This window comes from Cupressus sempervirens, chromosome 7, assembly GCF_028749045.1.
Source record: "Cupressus sempervirens isolate cs-2001-9-10 chromosome 7, ASM2874904v1, whole genome shotgun sequence".
NCBI lineage: Eukaryota > Viridiplantae > Streptophyta > Pinopsida > Cupressales > Cupressaceae > Cupressus > Cupressus sempervirens.
The window spans coordinates 259,086,847-259,100,852 of NC_143124.1; the positions used below are offsets into that span (position 1 = coordinate 259,086,847).

General features: G+C 31.4%; 1 pseudogene; it reads right to left on the reverse strand.

Moving 5' to 3' along the window:
- Nucleotides 1-1,620: 1,620 nt before the first annotated feature.
- Nucleotides 1,621-2,682, reverse strand: LOC149546438 (protein EDS1B-like; annotated as a pseudogene).
- Nucleotides 2,683-14,006: the final 11,324 nt, after the last annotated feature.

Genomic DNA, 14,006 nt, shown 5'->3' on the forward strand with positions numbered 1-14,006 from the left:
TGGATGTCATTTGAGGTGCTATAGGACCATGTTGTAGAGACCATTGAATATATATGTATGGGGGAGCATCATCATATTATATACATGTATAGATATGCAGATAAACATCTCTTACAAAAAGTAATTTTGAAAAATCTCAAAAATAAAGTATGTTACCAAGTTAAGGACACAAGTTGAAGACTAAGGATTGTTTGAAACCTTTTTTTCAGTTTTGATTGATAAGTGTTTTTGTCGCTAATGCCAAAGGGGGAGATTGTTGACATCTCAGTCAAGTTTTTTTAGTAGTGACAAATGCACTTTGTTAGTAAACAAGTTTGTCCTCTCCAAAAACACCTTCACAAATGACTCTCAAATACCCAAAAAAGAAAGACAAACTCTGAAACCAATAATAGAGTCACTTGCAATTATCTTGTTAAGTACTCTTTGAATTTTGAAATAGAGGTAAAACTCCCTCCTTTTGATTCAAAATAAATAATTTTCTAATATGCCTTTAACTAGAAGGCAAAGAAGGAACACTAACATTCATTCATTAACATGATATGAATGTGAACCTTAATTTAAATAATTTTTAAAGAAAATCAAATACATGGCATAGAGGCTATCTAATCAATCTTCCTACTATAGAGAAATGAAATGAAATCTAATATTAATTTTGTATATTTGGATGAATAAAACCTCAAGATTTCATCACACACCAAAAATCTTGGTAAATGAGAGCAAGATGTTATTTCAAATGTGACCAGAGTGACCACAGGATCACTTCCAACTAGAGGAAAATAAGCTAAAACCATAGGATTTCATGATAAATTCCTATTTATTTCAAATAAACAAGCAAACAACCATATGATTATTTTCCCTTACATCAGAAACAAGTTGCAAAATAAATATCATCTGTTCCTTCCCTTCTCTATTACAAATTTTTTAGAACTAAAATACCTTCCTCTTTCTTGAAAAATTGTACAAACATCTCTCCTCCAAAACAAGAACCAGGAGCCATTACAATTCTTCTTCACCCACTAAATAATTTTCCAAGAAGTTCAACCACCCCAACTTCTTGTTGTTGAACTAATTTAATTTTATCTCTTTACTTTACATTTCACAAATTGTTATGCATATTACAATAATAATTAATTCTATTAAGAATTAATTATTTTACATTTTTCTTCAAATTCAATTCACTCCCACTAACTCACCAGTTTACTTATTTTCACATAATAATAATTAGTTAATTCTTGTGGGATTAATATGTGAGAGATTAATGCACTTTTAAATTAATTTTACATTTAATTATTTTGCATTTAAATATATTAATATTTAATTATTTTAGGAATTAAATATCATATAAATCAAAAAATTAATAAATTATTAATTTAAAAAGGTTTCTCTTTCTTTTCTATTTTTTAAATAATTTTGCACATAGTTGAGGGAGGGAAATATTTAGGGTTTCAAAACCCTAGGTAATAGTGGCTTTCCTTGGGGGTTGTATTCTGTGGATGTAGAGAACTCCAAAATCTCTATCTAATGCTATCTAGTGCCTACCTACTAGGTCATAGAGTCATTTATCTTGAATGTTGAAAGTTGTTATCTTGATTTCAAGATTGGAGCTTGGACAAAATCTATCTACTGCAACTTAGTATTTAGGTTCTCATTATCCATCTCATTTTGCTTTTTCAAATCTTCATTTTCTTTAAGGTTATCAAATGTAGATTGATTTTGAGTTTGGAAACCTATTGCTTTTGATTACAATGCTATTCCCATCTAAAGGGAGGACTCTAAGATGATGCTTGTAGTTGATGTTGTACATCCACTATAAATAATATGCTTCAACTCATCCTCATATCTCATGTGCTCTAAAATGAATGCATCTACAATCTGAATTCTTGCTACAATATAATTTTCTTGTGTATTATTTAGGGTCAAAATTAGCATCATCAAGACAACTTAAGGGTTCTCAATAAAAGTTGTGCCATAGATTGAGCAGATCATGTAAGTTCCAATGGGTTTATATGGCCTATATTTTTCTCTAGGGAACTTTACATTCCCCATAAGTTTCATGCTAACATATGGTGTAGAAGGATGCATTAAATTAATAGAATTATTGCCTATTGTGCTCCCTTTTTGAGGAAAAATAGAATTCAAATGCTATCCAATTAATTCAAAAAGGTGTGAGGACCATTTGTGGAATAATATAATGCTCAAAAACTACATGAAAAAAATTTCTTGAAGAATCTTCATGACAAATTGATTCTATAAGAATAGTCTCTCTAAATAGAGGAGAACCAAATGTAATGCAATTAGCAAAAATTTGTCTCAGCCTTTTTCCCAAAACTCAAATCATAGCAATGGTTACAATTGAACCGCCTATAAAGTGACCAACAAATATAATCTTCTATTCCCTTCTTTGCTTCAAAAATGTGTTCATCTAGGCTTCCAAGTTTGAATTTTTGAGAATGTACAAGAATAGATAGAGAGCTCCTTTGTGAACAAGAGATGGTTGATCATCACCGCCCTTTAGGCTAGATGAGAAGACTTTGTTCTCATTTTATATATCTCACTATTCATATGGGGTATCACTAGTAGTGAAATCCCCTATGTAAAATGAATAGAATGTGATAAATAATGCACCTTCATGTTCCCTTACATAAAATAGGTATTATCATTGTTGTCTAAAATGATGCGCATCTCACCCAAATCTCATTAAGGATTCAACAAGAAGAAAGAAAAATTTCTAGCTCTTCACTAGTAGTGAACTTGGGCTACACAAAAATCTACATGTTGTATCCCATTGTGTGGCACTATAATAGTCTCATCTATCTATTTGAATCTTTCTCAATGATCAAAGATAATTTGGTATACAAAAAAACATATTCTCCATTGAAATTTCAATATATATTTATGTTAGATTCTAATGAAACCTATCATCTTTCTCATATCCTAGTGTATAACCTTCTCATTCAAAGTATTTTTTTTCGAATGATCATCCACTCTTGATGCCTCCTTTCACAACTTAACATATATATGGTCAACTTCATGATCATGTTTCTAGAAATAGTCACCATTAGAATTGTGAAGCCTTGCCCATTTACAAGTTATCCTTGATGCTTCCACAATGAATATGACTGAGTGTATCTAGATCAATTCTTTATCACAATCCACTAAACTAGAAAAATAGTTCCTTAAAAACTTAGATGCTCAAAAGTACTTTCCTAACTTTCAGGTTTTGACTGCCCTCATATTTACATGATTAGCATCAAAACTTGGTGGCATAAGGTGTGTAAAGCACTAGCTAATGGATCACAAGCCTCAACATTTACAACATCCTTGCCTCATTAAGACCTAAGACACACATTCTAAGGAGAGCCTCTATGTCATCCTCTTCTTCTTGAGAAATGAGGTTCTACTCAACTGTAACCTTAAGCTTGCTCAGTTTGTCATCATCTTCAATTGGACCATCCCTTGCAATAATAATATATGATATCATTTCATTTCCACTTGGTAATGGTAGTGGGAGATTATGATGTGTCATTGCCAAAATTAGAGAGATGTGTAACTGAAGGATTTTCCACAATGGACACTCTCAAAGGTCTCACAAATGCATGATTTTGCAAATGATTACATTGAAAAAACATTATTTCCAACTGGTTTCTCTTATTTTCTAGTCACCACATCTTAACCCTAATTAGGGTTAACATTAATTGGTGATGTTAGAGAAAGTTACCATTTGAAAACCTACTATGGGTCTAGAATCATCTTCTTGTGGGTGGCTTGAACCTTTCAATGCACATAATTTGCACTAAATTGTATGCTCCATTATGTTTCCACATATGGCCCGCAAGAAATAAAAATGAATTTCAAACAAGTAATGAACCTTACAACTTTGACAATGAAACTAGATGAGCACGGGACATGACCAATGAATGGGAGGGCCTTTATTTATTGAAACTCCTCAGCATATGGATTACCTTAAGGAAAGGGGAAAGGCTCAAAGCTAACAAAGCTTTTATTGAAACAACAAAGAAAACAAAACAAAAACAACCAAGCTAAATTTTTTTATTTACAATGGAGAAGGGAAGACCCTAAAAACTAAATGTGACCATTTACAGGCTAGAAAAAGTATGAACTCTTTTGAACCAACTTTGGATATAATAGTTTAGAATTTTTTTCACACAAATGAGAAACATGGTCAATGTGATCTATAACTCATGTATGGAAAATGAATGCAGAGGAGGGAAAATAAATATAGATTCAAGATTTTCTTCCACATTTCTCAAATCAATATGATCTTTCAAAAAGATAGATGGAATCTCAACTATTTTTTCCATACCTAATTCCTTTGATTCTTAGGTTACCTATGTAATTTTTTAATTGCAATTTGCTACACCAATTCTTCCAAAGGAAGAGATGGGAAAAGATCTACAAAGGGCTGAGAATTGCATGAATCCTTTTTCTGATTCTTGGAAATCATTTGGTGCTTTAGGCTATAATAATGCTTCATTAGTCTCCAATAGATCAAACAAGAATAATTCATAATCAACTTCATGCTCATAGGAAGAGCCATCCAAGCCTTCCCAAACAACATCATTTGGTGAAATATCATTAGAGATCCCAAATATAAAAGTATCAAATTTTGTAGTTGAAAAATCTCCTAATAAGTTTTCATTTGGTCTTTCACCCTCTAGGCTTCTTTCAATGGGAGGTATATCAAGGCCAATCATTGAGCCAATTGACTATGAGGCATATTCATCATTATAATCAACATGTAGATGGTAGGCTCTAGCTACACTATAGGGAGTGCTTTCAATCATAGGAGGGATTAGGTGATCTTCATCATTGAAAACTATTAAACTTTGATAAATAGGAGGTGTTGATTTAATTGGTTTGAGAATGAGCCTTTTCTATTTAGGCTTTTCTTTAGGATAATTTTGTTGTTCATAGATATAAATCCCTACCTGTGCAATTTCTTTACACTTTATTCCACTTAGAAACATGTCATCATCTAAACTAATAGCCTCCATTTATGCATCTTGCAATTTTTGCACTCTTTGGCATTTTAACAAAAACTTGATTTCAGTTTGTAAAGCATCAATGAAAATACATAGTTGATTATTTTCACTCAACTAGCTGGCTAGAGGAATCCTACCAACACTTCTATTGAATCTATCAACAAAATCTCTCATGGCTTCCCCTTCTTTGATCTTGATTTGAAATAAATTTAATAACATCTTAGCAACATCAACCACAAGCATAAAACTCTATAGAAATTTTACCTCAAGATCATTCTAGCAAGTGATGCAACTATCTGGTAAATTCTAGAACCAATCTAGTGCACTTCCATTGAGTCTTCCAACAATCTAACAAAGATGTTCTCTTCCTAAACACCAAGAACCTCATAGGCAATTGTAAATGCTTTGATGTGATCACTAGGGTCTTTGTTTGTGTCACCAAAAATCTTGGAGAAGTATTGGCTTGATCTTTTAGGGAGGGTTGAATATTGCGATAAAGAAATTGGACCAATTTGAGCCCTCCATGGCTAGGCTACAACCAAAGCCATAAAACTAGAATTCTTTCACTACAATCAATTAGAGTCACCAACCTCCATCCTTGAGGAGGTAACCTTCAGATATCCAAGGAAAGGAAAACACTAGAACTTGCTTTCTTTCCCTAGTAGAGTCACCAAAACTATTTGTAAACAGATTTTTCCTCTCCAAAAACACCTTCACAAATGACTCTTGAATACCAAAAAAAGAAAGACAAACTTTGAAACCAACAATAGAGTCACTTGCAATTATCTTGTCAAGTACTTTCTGAATTTTGAAATAGAGGTACAACTCCCTCCTTTTGATTAAAAATAAATAATTTTGTAATATGTCTTTAACCAGTAGGAAAAGAAGGAACACTAACATTCATTCATCAACATGATATGAATGTAAACCTTAATTTAAATAATTTTGAAAGGAAATCAAATACATAGCATAGAGACTATCTAATCAATCTTCCCACTATAGAGAAATGAAATGAAATATGATATTCATTTTGTATATTTGGATGAATAAAACCTCAAGATTTCATCACACACAAAAACTCTTGGTAAATGAGAGCAAGAAGTTATTTCAAATGTGACCAAAGTGACCATAGGATCACTTCCAACCAGAGGAAAATAAGTTAAAACCATAGGATTTTGTGATAAATTCCTCTTTATTTCAAATAAACAAGCAAACAACCATATGATTATTTTCCCTTACATTAGAAACAAGTTGCAAAATAAATATCATCTATTCCTTCCCTTCTCTATTACAATTTTTTTAGAACTAAAATATCTTCCCCTTTCTTGAAAAATGTATAGACATCTCTCCTCTAGAAGAAGAATCAGGAGCCATTATAATTCTTCTTCACCCATTAAATAATTTTCCAAGAAGTTCAACTACCCCAACTTCTTCTTGTCGAACTAATTTAATTTTATCTCTTTACTTTATCCCCCACTCCAATTTCACAAATTTTTATACATATTACAATAATAATTAATTCTATTAAGAATTAATTATTTTACATTTTTCTTCAAATTCAATCCACTCCTGCTAACTCACCAGTTTACTTCTTTTCACATAATAATAATTAATTAATTCTTGTGGAATTAATATGTGAGAGATTAATGTAGTTTTAAATTAATTTTCCATTTAATTATTTTGCATTTAAATATATTAATATTTAATTCTTTTAGGAATTAAATATTATATAAAGAAAAATAATTAATAAATTATTTATTTAAAAAGCTTTCTCTTTCTTTTCTATTTTTTAATAATTTTGCATATAGTTGAGCAGGAGGGGAAAACATAAGGTTTCAAAACCCTAGGTAATACACTTGATCAAATAGCTAACAACTACCGAGCTTATTGTATAGTTAATAGTGTTACCAAGTAATTCAAGCTCTACTGAGTTCTATAGTTGCTACTGAGTATCAGGAATAGTATTGAGTTTGTACCAAGCAGTTTCTACCAAGTTGGTGATTATCAGTGTAAACTAAGCTTCTTAATGTTTACCGACTTTCTTAGTGCAAACCAAGTTCTTCAGTGATTAACAAGTTCGCAGGTTCAGTGATGTGAATCCAATGTTGACTGAGCTATGAAATGTCAACCGAGTAATTCAATTTATACTGAGCTCATAGTGATAGGATTGATTGAGCTATGCAGTGTGAGTCAAGTGATTCATTTTATATGTCGAGTTTCATAGTATTTACCAAGTCACTAGTGTAGACCATGTTTAGACTACTTGGAAGTGATCAATATGGATGAACCTTCTATGTCTACTGAGTGCATGACAATGCCGAGAATTGACAATGGATGTCGAGTATTACAATATCACTAAGTCTGTCTTCAAAACCTAAGTTCTTGTAGTTGGGCTGACTTTATTTATTTTGGTGAAACTTTTATTGTAGCCAACTTTGATGAATTGTAGTTTGGATTGGTATATATGTAATATATTGTATCACATCCAAATATGAATGTAACAAGCAGTATGAAGTAGAAGTGTGAAGTACAAGGCTATAAGTAGTATAAGGAGTAGAAAGGATTTATCTATCATAGCTAGGTGATCATTACACTCAAAGGACCCTCATTCAGCAAATCATAACTTTGCAGATCAGAGATTAGCCACTGGTTCATCCTAACAAGTGGAACAATTAGATCCTTTCACAAGGTAGACTTGACAATCTTTTGTATATCTATAAATACCAAGTGCATACTTCAGTGTTTATTTGCAAATTCTTTTACAAGGTGGACCTAGCAGTCCTTATTTCTCCTAACATATTAGATCATTAGAAGTAATCATTATAAGCCTTAATAAGCCAAATTTATACTACAATACTAAATCTTGTGGGTATTGTCCCCACCCCAATTTTACTTTCTATTTGGAAGGTTTGTGGATCACCATATTGTGTGTCAAAGTGTTATGAATGTTTTAATGCTTTCAGTTTTTCATGCATGCAATTAGATCAAAATACACATGAAGGATTAATTGGTAAATAATGATTAAGTTTTATTGGTTACTGATTCACCCCTCCCCTCTCAGTAACTTAGCTTATCATATATTTCCAACACAACATTGGTTCAACCTCAAGAACATATTACAAAACTATCATAGTGTGTAGATATTTGGCCAAATTCATATAAAGAATATAATGTTAACCTCAAAAAAACACATATAATTAATCTTTGATGTTGACTCATCAAAATTGACCTCAAAAAACCAAAAAAGTAATCAAATAGGATCACATAAATATTTGGTGACCTTTGTTTTTAATCTTTGTTATTTACTATAAAGCTAATGCATGGATCCTCATAACCTAATGCAATGAAAACATTAAGTTCTTCAAAGATAGAACATGATAGAATATACATTTATTATGCTCCTCCTAGGTTTGCATATCAAAATCCAAAATTGGGCTTCTATACCAAAAAAATCCTTAAAATTGAAAATTTTGTGTATTTATGCAATACCTAGCCAATTTTACCTTCAATCTATCAGTATGATCAAAATAGTTGTAAAGAACATGTGGAATCAATAGAGTTTCCATCAATGATAACATCTACTTTGTCGAGAAAAATGACTCTTTTGAACAATCTTCTCCTTAGGTACTAATGACAATACTTCATTAATAATGACTAGGTGTCAAAAATACCAAATATTCTAATTGTTTAAAAAACAAAATCTTACATTCTCCTCTTGAGGTGATTATTCATTTTTCATGATATTGGTGGAAATATAGGATAGGCTAGGTTATTTATAGAGGAGAGGTGAATCAAGAACCAATAAAAATTAGTCTTATTACACCAAATAATCGTTCATTTATATTCTGATCTAATTGCATGCATGAAAGATTGAAAGCATTAAAACATTCATAACATATTGACATAGGATATGGTGATTGAGAAACCTTCAAAATAGAAAGTAAAACTAGGGTGGGTATGATACCCACAAGATTTAGTACTGGAGTATAAAGTTGGTCGATTAAGGCTTACAATTGATCACTTCTGATGATACCTTGCTAGGAGCAATAAGAACTACTAGGTCCACCTTGTTAAAAGATTTACAAACCATACAATGAAGCATGCACTCGGTAAAGAGATTTGTAAAAGACTGTTAAGTCTACCTTGTGAAAGGATTTAAATCATACACCTATTAGGATGAACTAGTGTTTGATCTTTGATTTGCACCTCTAATTTGTTGGTTGAGATTCCTTTGAAGTGTAACAATCACCTTGTTGTGATAGATAAATCTTTGTTGCTCATTATATTGATTGTAGCCTTCTTAATTCACACTTCTACTCATATGATTTCTTTCTATATTTTTTTTTTATTCTTATTTGGATGTGATACAATACATTTCATAAATACCAATCCAAATTACAATTCATCAAATTCTGCTATAACATAAGTTTCACCAAAATACACAAAGTTGGCTCAATTGCTGGCACTCAAGTTCTAAAGACAAACTTACTGAGCTTCTAATACTCAACAACCAATGTCAACACTCAACATTTTCATGCTATTGGTAGATGTAGAAGCTTAGTTTATATAATCACTTCTATATAGTCTAAACTCGGTCAGTACTGGTAACTTGGTGAACACTATGAAACTTGGCATATAAATAGAATCACTTGGTTGACACTACATAGCTTGGTCAACATGAACACTGCAAGCTCGGTATAAACTAAATCACTTGGTTGAAACTTCCTGGCTTGGTCAACACTAGATTCACATCACTAATAATGTGAACTTGGTAGACACTAGAGACCACAGTTGACACTATGCAACTCGGTTAATACTATGAAGCTCAGTTTGCACTATTACTTATAAACTCGATAGATACTACTTGGTGTGAATTGAATAGTGATTTTGGAACTTGGTAGAACCTAGATTACTCAGTTAACATTGTAAAATGCAAGATAAGCTTGGTAGCTTCTAACCATTTGGCTAAGTGTGAATCACTAATAAAAAACTTGACCATAATGTCAACCGATATATCTGTCCCCCTTTGACATTGATGGAGCAAGTAATGGTCTACAACCAAATTTCCTATACAAGATGCACAATAATATGTGCACACACACCAACACATGCATGTGCATCTATATCGACATCTATACACATACATACAAGTATACCTTCCCTACTTAATTTTCTTCTCACTCTTCTTTATTGGCTTCTTTATGTCATGAACATATTTAAAAATACTAATTATCATTTTTCTATTATAAGGAAATTTGTATTTTGGATCTAGTAATAGAATAAAATGGTTATTTTTTTCTTCATCAAATCATAGTAATCGAGAAGAAAAAGGCATCGAGGTTCCTAAATAGTTTATTGTGCACTTGGTCAACAAAATAACATGTGTATATATTTGATTGAGAGGAATGAATAGTTTAGACTAACAATGTCAACATGCAACGTATGGACTCCTCCATGCAAGGAAGAAACTAACATAAATGCTATAAAATGATACATAATTTTTTTTAAAAACAACTAGCCTTAAAAATAATATTATTTTAATATAGTTGAAGAGGCTTATAATGAATAGATCTCCCTATGTAATGAAAATATGATTAGTCTCAAAAAAAGAATAACTAAATAATGTACCTTTGATCTTTGTAAAGTGTCACAATTCACTTTTTATTAAACTATGTATTTCTCATCCAACTACCTTATATAGCTTTTATTCTAAGTAACGTTACCTCTTAACAACACCCAACCTTTAAACATCACACACTAAGAAAGAAATTAAGCTTGTAAAAATAAGTCCATTTTGACTACTTAACACTTAATATAGCCTAGGAATCAAACTTTAATGTGTGATCTTTAAGCCATCCCCTAACAAGGCATCTACCTCATTCTCCACCTCTGATGAGCCCACCACATATGACTAATGAGAACTACTCTTGCCACCACCACAACCATGAGCACTACCACTACCGCCACCATGGCCACCCAAATTGAACACTAGCTAATCTCTAGACAAAATGCACAAAGAGAAAATAAAGTCAAAAATGCTTTTTGTTCATATTCACAAAACTATAGTGATTTTTTCTCAAACTTTTTGTTGTTTTCAATCACAAAATTATCAAATCATAAAGATCAAATGGTGAAAATTTGAAAAAAAAGAGTATGTTTTCAGTTTTTTGAAATTTAGTCAACAGTACATTTTATAAGGAAGATATCCCCATTCACATTGTACAACCTCTCCCTCCATCAAAATCTCCCCAAGAAAAGATACTTCTGCTAATTGCTCATCGCATATCATCTCCTAATTGGGTTTACCATGATATTCAACAATTTCCAACCATTAGATCCCCTAGATAAACATCAATAATAATGCCAAAAATGTCTATAATGTTGAGGAATAAAAAAAAAAGTATTTAAATGGACATTCCCTTACCTTAGATGGCCAGATCAAACATTGAATGACATCACCCAAATAGTAGCTCATACTGGCAAAACAACAACTAATGCTGCCACCACTTCCCAATTTCTCTCAGTCTACAGTAATAATTGCACCATCTAACTCTTTCCCATTCATACACTCCATGGTGGCCACCATTGCCTCTTCATCCCTAAATGTAAAAATGGGGCTTAAACATCACACACTAAGCTTAATTCCTAGATCAAAAGTGTTAAATAGTCAAAGTTAGCTTAACACTTAAACATCACATGCCCAACCTTTCTCTTTCTGTTTCACAGTCATTTACGATCTGCACATCGAGAAACATCAACCATTAGATATGCCCAAAAAACACAATACTACTACAAAGGACTCTTACAATTTTGAACGTTGACCTTCTATTTCATACTTATTTTTGATTTGGACAAAAAGAAACATGTAATAATAAGATCCCATTTAGGCATGATTCTTTGTCAACCATCTACAATCATCAAATTTGTTGATGAAACACTAATATAACACAAGAGATGCTTTATGATCTGGGTATGGATTTAAAAGGTCATTACCCTAGGCCATCCTTAAACATCACACACTAAGGAAGAAATTAAGCTTACAAAAAAAAGCCAAATTTGACTATTTAACACCTTTTGCCTAAGAATCAAGTCTTAGTGTGTGATGTTTAAGCCATCTAGTTACCTTGTAGTCAAGGAGCAGACCATATTAGAGGAAAGTGTTAGAGAGGCTACAATCATCTATTTCCATGGAAAGTGCACTAACAAAGACATAAAACTCAATTCTAGAGGAAGCCATTTTTAGTGATATGCCAAAAAGAGAGAAAATAAACTATGGTGTTTGCTTGATTGAACAAAAAGAAGTCAAAATAATACAATATACCCTTTTTAAATAGGGGAGATGATTAAATTTTTGGGTGAACTTCATGAACTAGAATTTCTAAATGGTAAATAATATTCTGGTGTATCTTGCCAAGTGAGGTGAGAGCTTAAAGCTAGGGTTTAGGTTTTTGGTTGTTCACGAATCTTTGTAGATTTTTTCTAATATAAACTGATTAAAATTAGACATTTCAAGAGTGCCTCCTAATATGTATTATGTTCTTGTCTTGACTAATTTTTCCACTAATAACTGTTCACTAAAAAATGGAAATACTTGTGACCAAATGTTCCTTACAAATGGGTCAATCACTAACCAAAAAACCTAAAACATAATTGACTATAAGTACATGTGTGATCAGCTATTAGTACATGTATGATAAGCTATTAGTACATGTGTTTTCATTTTTTAGGCTCTTTAGTAAGTATTAATTGGATGGAAAACATGATAGAAAGGTCAGCTAACATTATTGGATTTGCACAATTCATTTGAAACATTGTAAATATTATTTTTGGATTCGATTGTGTATTTTTTTTTACATCTACATTTCTGATCACACTATGGGGATGAGAGAATGCAAGAATAAAAGTTATGAAGACCAAGTCTTACTAAGCAACTATAAAAAGGAGGGAGAAGAGAGGCACCTAGAACAAAAGTAGTCACAATAAAAAACTACCTAAATAATTATTGATAAGAAAAGAAAATAATAGTATAAAAAAACAAAAAAAATCAAATCAAATGAAAATAATGCATTAAGACAAATATATAGCAATTATATACTAATAACTAATGTACATAATAAACAAAAAGCACAAAAAATAAACAATAAATGAGAATGAATGACTATATATATATATATATATATATATATATATATATATATATATATATATATATATATATATATATATATATATATATATATATATATATATATATATATATATATATATATATATATATATATATATATATATATATATATATATATATATATATATATATATAACTTCCAAAGCTAACATTGCCAAAATGCTAATAAACATAAATAAAATAGAAAAGTAAAAAGATAGAAAAGAACTAAACTAATAAATATATATAAATTAATGTATAAAGGAAATTATACATATATATTTATATTATGTATGTCTATATGTATATATGTATGTATGTACACACACATGTTAGAATTGCTTTAGAATAACTGAGGGGGGCGGGGGGGGCGGGGGGGGGGGGGGGGGGCAGGGGGGGTGAATCAGTTATTCAAGGTCCAAATATCCAATTCAAACTTTTCACTTAGTGTAGTGAACCAATTCAACCATTCATTCATGCAAGCTTTAACTTATCTAATCAGCCAGTTATTGTAGATCAACATGCAAGTATAACACACAAGAAATCAACACACGACACAGTGATTTACATGGAAACCCAATTTGGGAAAATCCACCAGTAACATGCTACTCAATTTTCACCCTTTTGAAGTGATGCCTTGTGAAAGGCTAGCCCTGTTAAAGGCTTACAACACACTGTTAAATGTGACCTTGTTAGAGGATTTAACCACCTTATTAGAAGTGGACCTAGTTAGAGGACTTTAGAACATTCACTTGGAATGCCACCTTATTAAAGGATTTACAAATGGTTGTTAGGCCAACCTAAGTCCATAGGATTTTTAGATCTAATACAATTGC